Below are 10,507 nucleotides of genomic sequence, written 5' to 3' on the forward strand. Positions count from 1 at the left end.
GTTCCTACCCTTTTTTTTTTTTCTCTCCTTATTACCAGGAAATAGTACCAATAGTACCACCTAAAATGTATCTCTCATCTAGCTAAACGTATTAGCGTTAATACTATACTGCACAGCCATCACAGGTGCTGAGCTGGTGACTATTTGTACAATCAATAAGTGTACAGAGGTGTAAAAGCAATTAGCGTAACAGAGTTTTACGCTAAATAGGATTATCGTAACAAGAAGATAATAAATGGAAAATGCTTACCAATGTTGTAGGCTCACAACATCCTCCCCGAGGAGTGATCTCTAGGAAGAGATCCTTCCTCAGTGGCAGACAGCACTTAAATGGGATTTAGGAGAGGTGGAGCCAGGTTCCACCCCTTCCGGTAGCACAGGTGAAATACCTTCACCTGTGCTCCCTTGGCTGACTCATTGCTCGCCTCAGGTCAGTCAGAGGCTCAGGCCATCATTCAGCCTGAGTCCCGTACTCTATTGCATTATTTTTAATCTGACTGCAGTTTTGTAACAGACCTTCGGCTGAGCACAATTACTGAAATTCTAGCGTCATGCACTATTTCTACTGTAACCTATGTGAAAACTTCAAATGTGTAGAAGTTATCAACTGTGAGAGTTTTAATTTTACAGATTCCAGTACTAGAAAAATTTTTGTCTATTAATACAGTGGGAGTGTTTTCATCTACTTATGGGATTGTGCCTTGCAGAGTAGGCAGTGCACAAACCAGTATTAGCTGTGCTTTTCATCTACATGTCATTTCTATTCAGGTAGCAATTGATCCTAAATAAATTTCATTTACCCCCATTTGAAAAATAAATATTTTTCCGTTGGTACTTTATCATCAATGACTGCATTTAACATCAGAATATTGCAGCGGTATTGTTATATTTGGAAAGTTCATTCTAGTGTAATTAATAATATGATTACTTACTATGTTTTTTTTAATATATTACATTACTATGATATGTGAAAGATAGACTTTGCTTTCAGAAGACGCCTGGCATGTATGATTACTTTCAAATCTTAAATGCCGTGTAGGTTCCTACAGTCAGTACTCCTCCGAAACCAGAATATGAAGTGTACGATTGCTTCTTGGATTGTGTTTACTGAGGTTTTTGATTTAGTCCTGCAGTTCTGATTCCCTGAAAGATTCTACAAATTCAGCAGTGCATTCAAATTGCATATCACAAAATTCTGTTTGCTTATTGTCACCATCATACCTAAAACCTTTCGGATATGAAAGAAGAAGGTCCATGAAATGTGGAAAAAGGGTCTGATCACTTGGGAAGAATATAGGAATGTAGTCAGGGCCTGCAGGGATGCGACGAGGAAGGCTAAAGCCCGTCTGGAATTGAATCTGGCTAAAGTGATAAAGGATAATAAAAAAGGCTTCTTCAAGTATGTTAATAGCAAAAGGAAAACTAGGGAGAATGTGGGCCCCTTACTAAGTGAGGGGGGGGTCCTCGTAACGGGGGATGCTGAGAAGGCAGAGATACTGAATGCCTTCTTTACTTCTGTCTTCAGTGAAAAGGCTCCCCTGCAGGAATCCCACACCCTGGAGGTTAGGGAGAGGGTCTGGGGAATGGGAGACTTCCCTTTAGTCAGGAAAGAGGATGTGCGTGAGCGCCTAGGCAGTACTAAGGTCCACAAGTCCATGGGACCTGATGGGGTGCATCCACGTGTGCTGAGGGAGCTGGCGGAGGTCATTGCCGAACCGCTCTCCATCATTTTTGAGAGGTCTTGGACAACAGGGGAGGTCCCTGAAGACTGGAGGATAGCCAATGTCACTCCGGTCTTCAAAAAGGGCAAGAAGGAAGATCCGGGTAATTATAGGCCTGTCAGCCTCACCTCCGTCCCTGGAAAGGTGATGGAACAGCTTGTGCTGGATACCATCTCCAGACAACTGGGAGAAAAGGAGGTTATCAGGAGTAGTCAGCATGGGTTCACCAAGGGGAGGTCGTGCTCGACCAACTTGGTGGCCTTCTATGATGCTGTCACATGCTGGGTGGATGGGGGAAGAGCGGTAGATGTAATCTACCTTGATTTTAGAAAGGCGTTTGATACTGTCTCCCACGACATCCTTATAACAAAGCTGAGGAAGTGTGGGATAGACGAGTGGACAGTGAGGTGGGTTGAGAACTGGCTGACTGGCAGAGCGCAGAGGGTCGTCGTTGGTGGTGCAGAGTCTGGCTGGAGACCTGTAACCAGTGGTGTCCCCCAGGGGTCTGTGCTGGGTCCGGTCTTGTTCAACATCTTCATCAATGACCTTGATGAGGGGATAGTGGCCACCCTCAGCAAGTTTGCTGATGATACGAAGTTGGGAGGATTGGCTGACACGCCTGAAGGCTGTGCTGCCATTCAGCGAGACCTGGACAGGCTGGAGAGCTGGGCAGTAAGAAACCGGATGAGGTTCAACACAAGCAAGTGTAGGGTCTTACACCTAGGGAGGAAGAATTGCATGCACCAATACAGGCTGGGGGATGAGCTGCTGGAGAGGAGCTCTGCAGAGAGGGACCTGGGCGTCCTGGTGGACGACAGATTGGCCATGAGCCAGCAGTGTGCCCTCGTGGCCAAAAAGGCCAATGGCATTCTGGGGTGCATTAAAAAGAGCGTGTCCAGCAGGTCGAGGGAGGTGATCCTCCCCCTCTACTCTGCCCTGGTAAGGCCTCATCTGGAGTACTGTGTCCAGTTCTGGGCTCCCCAGTACAAAAAAGACAGGGATCTCTTGGAAAGAGTCCAGCGGAGGGCCACAAAGATGGTGAAGGGCCTGGAGCATCTCCCCTATGAAGAAAGGCTAAGTAAACTGGGTCTGTTTAGCCTTGAGAAAAGAAGACTGAGAGGGGACCTGATCCAGGTTTATAAATATCTGAGGTGTGGCGGCCATAGTGGTGAGGCCAGTCTCTTTTCAGTGGTACGTGGAGACAGGACGAGGGGAAACGGACATAAGCTGCAGCATAGGAAGTTTCGCACGAATGTGCGTAAGAACTTCTTCACGGTGAGGGTGACGGAGCACTGGAACAGGCTGCCCAGGGAGGTTGTGGAGTCTCCTTCTCTGGAGATATTCAAGTCTCGCCTGGACGCCTACCTGTGCGACCTGGTGTAGGGAACCTGCTTTGGCAGGGGGGTTGGTCTCGATGATCTCTAGAGGTCCCTTCCAACCCCTACAATTCTGTGATTCTGTGATTCTGTGATGTTCATAACGCTCAGATTTATGTAGTGTTTCTGTTTGTAGCCATTATCTCTCAAAGAAATGTGCAAAATTTATACAGTGGTAGAATAAATAGAAGTAAGGGAAAGGAGGTAGTTATAAAAGAAATGTGCTTCAAGCTGGCTATTGTTTCATAAGCTTGGCAACCAAACAGCTATCTGAAGTGATAGAAAGATTTATGAAATTTAATGAAATCTATGAAATTTTATGAAACTTTTCTAAAGTTTTATGAAATTTTTGTTCTTGGGCATGTAATTCTCTTCACTTCTCTTCTTTATCCACTCTATATCCGTATTACTTAACCAAAAATTAAATGTGTTCCTGAGGAAAAGACTAGACACTTTTAATGTTCAGAAGATATTTTTAAGGGTGTAAATTTCTGCATTTCAGCTGGGTAAAAGCCATCTCTGCAACTCAGTAGAGCTCATAACAAATATGTCCTAGAAGTTTTTCCTCAAGCTAATTTTCCTATGTAAAATGTATCAGTGTTGAACCAGTCTGAATAAAGCTAGTTTTTCTATGGTTCTATAATCTTATATCTCATACAGACCTATCATCTGGATAAGAAACCAGTCATAGATATGGACGAATATGTTTTCCACTTTGTCATTCTTATTGCAGAACAAATAAAGACAAATAAAGTGCGTAGCTAAATGATACTGCTTCAGGTAGGACAGTGCAAATGTCAGGCAATGCTGTGAGTAACATATTGTCTAATTCTCTGTCACATACTACTCAGTAATGCAGACAGTTTATTTTTAAGGACAGAATTCCTCTGTTCAGCCAGCCAGTCTTCTCCAAAGCGGATAGATCTAGCATCAACACTTCTTCACACACCTCATGCCAGTAATGGCAATGTGCTCTGCAGTCTTCACAATGCTGTGGGGCCTGGCATTATCATGTTACAAGAGAAGTGTTATCTTCTTCTCTGGCCCATCCAAAAGTTTGAGCCTTCAGCTTAGTATCATGGGTTGAGGGTTTGTCCAGGTTCCAGAAAATCCATAAGGATCACCCTTTTCCTAAAACAAAATACAGTGCACATCACTTTATCCAGTCAGGGCTGCATCTTGAACGTTTTCTTCTATGGGTAATCCAGGTCTCTACTCCATGCACTGCCGTTTTGACTCTAGCTCATTTCATTTTGACTCCGCCATGTCTCATCACCATTAATGAAGAGATCCAGGAAACTATCACTTTCATCCACATATTGCTTCAAGTAGTCCTTACAAACTTGCACCCAGTGTTCTTTCTGTCCCACCTGGTGCAAACTTTGTGATATTCCAATGTTGCAATCATAGTTTCCAACCCATTGAAGCTGATGATATTCAGCTGTGTACACTGTTCCCTGTTTGTAATCCACTGATTTGCATAGATGAGCTCATTGATAAACTCTTCATTTCATGGTGTGGCAGCTGTGCATGGCCATCCAGAACATGGCTTTATCTTTCACATTGCTGTTGCATGTTGCTGAAACACACTACTCACCACCTCACCGTGCTGACACATAAATGTTCAGCAAGCATCAATGAGTATCAATGGGTGCAACTTTTTCTGCATGGAGGAATTAAATTAGACACCTTTGCTTCATACACACTTCCATGTCTGCCACATGCCATTCTGGCAGACTGTCCCTCTGCTGCCATCTGTCACACAGCAACAAAATGTAACAGCATATTGATGGGGAGGTTCAACTTTTGCTTCCATACCACCATCTGATAACTGCTGCTCTGGGCCTACATTACAAATAAGAGGCATTCCTTTCAGAGCAGCCCTCATCCTTTGCAATACCCCAAACTGTTTTTACTTCATGTGCGAAAATTCAGCATTTATTCTCTTCTATTGAATATGTTGAAAAAGGGTGATTCACTTCAAGCTAATGCCATCATGTTCGTTTATTAATGTTAACATTCAAGTTGCCCTTTCTTTTTCTTTTTTTTTTTAAATCCTGCTGCCCTTCCCGTGCCCAAACCATATCTCTGACAGAGCTGTCATTCCAAGTTGTGAAGCTGCTACAACTGCTAGTTTAAAGCAATTTTTAGTTGTTTGCAAGTGTTCTTTATTAATTCTGTAGAGCCACTTCAGCTTTGCAAGTACTTTTTCAGCTTCATCAAGCTTTTTGGTAATTTGTGCATTATGAGCATATTTTGCTCATAACAGACAAAGGAGAACAGACTTGTTATCTGACATAAAACATCCATTCTTTATTTATAACATGTCAAGTGATGTACTGATGAAAAAAAATGCCACACTGTAAAATGTTTGTCTTTTATTCACAAAAACCACCTAGCCTATTTTTGCTCTGTTTTACCAGAAGTTTACTCTTTAAACTCCCAAAGAAAACTTAGAAAATCAATATGTAATGGTGGCTAAAAGGAAATTTCACAGTTCTCCCTCTTAAATTTTTCCTGTCTTCTGACCCTAGTGGCCAGTTTTGCAGAAGGTAGTAATTTGGTTCTACTTTTTTTCTTTTTTAATTATTTTTGACTGCTGTGAATGCAGGCCAGGTGTCTAATATCCTGTTCATCAGTATGATTTTGCAGAAGGCACAGTGTTGATGGCATCTGCCTATTAAATTGATCGGTGCTGCCATGCAAACAAAAGCAGCATCAACAAAAGTAGATAAGACTGCAAAACTATGTGCTAAGACACTTCCACAGTCTAGAAGTATGATGAAGGATAAAAGTGCCATGCTACCAGAGATGTGTGCCATGCAAATTACAATGAAGTGTCACATTTTTTCTGCCTGGTTGAAACTGCAGTTCCCCCAAAGTTCATCATTTAGCAGTTTCTCCCCTGACTGATACAGTATTTCACTCTAACTAGCAACCTGTTTCGAAGCTCTTACAACACAGAGGTAAATCATCTGAAATTGTATTGAGTAAGTAAATCATTAAAGTCCAGCTCCGGTTTCTCAAATAATTAACTGTTCTTCGGTGTTCCTACTTTACACATTTTTCATGCTCTCTTCTCTGCTTCAATTAACTAGAACAAAAAAGTTTCTACTTCACCTACCAAGGCTGTTAAATTTGATGTTAAACAAAACTGCCTCACAATGTGCTCATGCCTTTGTTATCTGACAGGTAAGACCTGAAGCCAACCACCATAATGTATGCTCCTGCACCAGTGAATAGCTGTTCCTCCAATGCAGAAAAGTTCCAAAAGAACTGCATGAGAATGTCTCTGCTCGGAGCACATTCTGATGTCTTGTGGGGCAAGACTCCCCGGTAAAGCCAGAAAGGGGTTCAGACTTTGCAATGTTCTGTGTGCCTTAGACTAACAGAATAATGCCACATATAAGTTCCATCTTCATGCTTTTTTCTTTTATTGCAGCAATCCACTTATAACTACTTTATTGAGAGTTTCTAGCTCCCTCTGCTGAAAAGAAACTCCTGAACGTGGTATCATCATAACCTAAACTTCCTAATTCTCAATTCTATAGCTGAAAAATAAATTCCTCACTCAGTTTTACTCACACCTTCCAACCCATTCAACTCTGTTTCAAGCACAGCATTTTTATTTCCACAGGAAAAAATTTGCACAGACCAAATGCAGGTGCCAGAGAATATTTGTTTGTGTCTTTTTACACAAAGATCTCTTTCCAGATATAAGCATATACACTTTTTTTAAACCTAGCCTGAATGTTTGCTTTTGAAAACTGTCCTAAAAGACAGGCAGCTTTAATTGCAGAAGCTGGGCTAGGAGGGTAAATCTATAGCAAGTAAAAAATGAGAAGCATTACTTAATTTGCACAGAGGCATGCTTTTCTCATGAAACACAAAGGCTTACATTTGCAGAAAGATGGCTGCTGTATTGTAGGCAAAAATGCTGCCAATACACTTTTGTCTGCATGTGTCACAGTGACTTCAGGACTGTGAGCAGACTGGAAAGTTAGAGCTGATGAACCTGTGGGAATTCACACACGGTTCACACACTGGAGGGGGGATTGGCACCTATGCGTGGTGTGAGGCAATGCGTGCACTTGCACAGCAATGCTGCCAAGTATGCTCATTAAAAAGCCTTTGTAAGTAGTTACAAGCAATTCAAATGGATGAATATTGTTCCTTGGTCTCTGGCCTGCAATGGAAAAGGAATACATGAGAGTAGAAACAGAAATTAAATTAAGACAACAGTCGTTATGACAACAGCATAATAGAACGGCTTGGGTTGGAAGGCAACCCAAGGATCATCCATCCACCCTGCCATAGGCATGGCCACAAATCCCCAAATCTGGTACCATACCAGGCTGCCCAGGGCCCCATCCAGCCTGGCCTTGAATACCTCCAGGGACAGGGCATCCACAGCCTCTCTGGGCAGCCTGTTCCAGCACCTCTCCACCCTCATGTTAAAGAACTTCCCCCTGACATCCAACCTGAATTTCCCTCCTTGATGATGGTATATTGAAACTGTAAAGATGAGCTACGTGAGGTGGGAAAAATGGTAACGAGTGAGAAAAAAGAAACTGCAATTCCAAAATGGAAGTAACAGTAGATATTTGAGGAAAAAAAGTAAAAATCTGAGACATGGGAATTGAAAAGTACAATTATAAAAACGAGAGGTGATGTTTTGGCGAAAAGAACAGCATATAGACAAAAGAAACTGTCTAAATTTGATGTGCCACCAACAAGAATGTCAGTAATTAAATAACAGTGACACATTCTTGGATCAGATTTTATCCCTGTGGAATAAAAATATCATTTTGGCCCAAGTCCTGAACGACAAAAGTTGGTTTGTCTTATGTAAGATGTATGCTCTCCTAAAAACAATTCTACCAGTGATCTTGCTACTTCTCAAGCAATCTGAGTCCTCAGCAGACAGAGGAGAGGGCTGCAACATCCCTCCTCTTCGGCTCAGTTGTTGTGGATGGATAAGTTTCATGAGCACCAAGCTGCCCCTCTTCATAATCTGTGTCCAGGATTAGATGAGTATTTCTCCGTTGGAGGATAATCAGATTCTGAAGGCAAAGAGCACTAAGGACTTGGCAATGGGCAGAGGGATAATCTCTTGCTCTTTTGCTTTTCTGTATCATGTATTTTACTCCTAGGCTCTATTATTTAACATTACAGAGAGCAAATACTTAGAAGATGACTCAGACCAGCTAATTAAGGAGTGCATGTTGTGTATTTTCATAAGTGTTTTCTATGCCTTGCCAGCAGAAATTTATCCTTCCCCAGCCTCCTTTGACACTGATGTGCCCTGCTTGAAAGGGAATGTCCAGTGTAGCACCTAAGAGAAGGCCACAGCATTGCCTTCAACAGAAAGCTGTTAAACTATTCTCATCCTTATTCTTCATCCTGTGATTTGTGCTTGTGTATCTTTGGCTGTAACTACCTGCAATATTCCTTCCTCGGCTAATTTTGTAAGAGAATACTGAAATTATTAATTTATTGCTGCATTAAAGCAATAGTTTCCTAAGATTTCCAACTTCATAACATTTGTTTAAGCCAAGCTTATGTACAGTGTCCAAGCAAAGAACTCATAATTAGTGATGACCACCTCACTCTAACACAATTTATCCTTGGCTTGTGCAAGGATTTACCCAAATTACTTTTCAGGAGACTTTTAAATATTCAGGTTTTCCTAAATGTGTGTGTAACAGACCAGTAGAGTCAAGTGGGCAGAGCCTTTTCTGCTGCACTTGTGAAGAACATGGCATAAACAATTAGCAGCTTATATCAGACTGTTAGAAATAGTATGCCAGATCTTTTGGAACTTTTTAGCTCATTTATTTTGCCAGAGTGATCATTACATCAGCTGCTTAGCAAATCTGAAAATTAAGCTAAATCCTATGCTACTAACAGCTAGTACACTTTCTCAGTTCTTGTATGAGCTTTTATCTCTTAGAACTTGGCTAAAGGGTGCATGTATTCCAGATCTGAACAAAGTGGTGGGATGGTGCCTGTGCAGGCAAAAAGGAGTCATTTCCCTGATTGTAAACCCTTTTTCTAAAATAATATAAATTTGACAATGTCTTTCATAAGATTATGGAACTGGGCATGTGTCTAGCAAACTGAGCAGAAGGCATTAGGACATCTATTTTTCCTAGTGGCTTTCATTCTCTTGTAGCATTATAGTAAGGGTACTAAGTGAATATTAACATATTAAAATAGATTACTTGAATTACACTGGTTGTGGAAAGAGGGAGTAGGTATCACAGTCAGAGGCAATGGATAATTGGAGAGCACTTTATAGCAGTAGTATGGTGGTTAAAAGAGATGCTAAATGAGAACTTTAAAGTACAACACTGAGAAATTTCTATCTAGATGTTGAAGAACTGTGCATATTATTATATTTTTCTACCTTCTTCATATTTCTATATGAAAACATTAAATAAATATGGTTAAGGAATAAGCATGTTCTTGTATATGTTTGTGATTATATGGGAACGAATGAAACAGGAGATTCAAAGGAAAACACTCAGTATCTGCTTCTTACAGAGAGTAGATCTTTAATTTGGGTTTATAAAGCTGTCTGGCACAATATAGCATCTTAGAATCTCCAAATAGAACTATCTGATAGCAGTTTTCTATAAATCTAGAAATTTCCAGAGCTAAGGAATAAAATCTTTGCATCCTATAAGGAGGATCTCACTTGTTTTACCTTGCTGAAATATAAAGAAAAGGTAAGGTCACCGATGAATTTTAAGATATTTAACAACAGGTTAGCTCCATTTAGCTCCAAATAAACACACAAGGGCTGCTCCAAAAGTAATGCCTCATATTTTTTGTCATTGGCACACAATGTAAAATGGTGGTGGTATGGCAATAGATGTTAAACCTCAATGCCAATATTCCTTTCCATGCTTTTGCTGTGTGACAGATGGCAGCAGAAGAGCAGTCTGACAGCATGGTGTCTGACATGGGTTTGTGTATGAAGGAAAGGTGTCTAACTGAATTCCTCCATGCAAAAAAAAATTGCATCCGTAAACATCCATCAGTGTTTGCTGAACGTTGATAGAGACCAAACAGTGGATGTGGGCACACTGAGGCAGTGGATGGTGTGTTTCAGCAGTTGTGACAGCAACATGAAAACAAGCTACATTCTAGATGGCAATGAATATATTTACAGGTGCAGTATGCAGGCTCTTTTTCATTATTGGTGAAAATGCACAGCTAATGGTGGTGATTGTGTTGAAAAAAAAGTGTTTTGTAGCCAGTACTTTTTTCTGTCAAGTGGTTTCTGTATCTGTTTTATTGTGGTCTTTGAATCTGTTGTAGTTTCCATGGAAATGAATAGGAGATGTTGAAATGGTAAATAATCAGCCCATCCCTACCCACACCACCACTGTATTAGAAGCTAAT

The 10,507-nt window shown here is 41.1% G+C and overlaps 1 protein-coding gene across 1 annotated transcript in view; it reads right to left on the bottom strand.

Annotated features, from left to right (window-relative positions):
- Positions 1–306, bottom strand: part of KCNN2 (potassium calcium-activated channel subfamily N member 2) — a 71,469-nt gene extending 71,163 nt beyond the window's left edge. Inside the window, exon 1 of the mRNA XM_085213053.1 lies at positions 251–306. The gene's annotated coding sequence lies outside the window, so the exon portion shown is untranslated. The remainder of the gene's footprint in view (positions 1–250) is intronic.
- Between the last annotated feature and the right edge of the window lie 10,201 nt (positions 307–10,507).

The sequence above is a fragment of the Meleagris gallopavo genome, chromosome Z (assembly GCF_905368555.1).
Source record: "Meleagris gallopavo chromosome Z, MGAL_WU_HG_1.1, whole genome shotgun sequence".
NCBI lineage: Eukaryota > Metazoa > Chordata > Aves > Galliformes > Phasianidae > Meleagris > Meleagris gallopavo.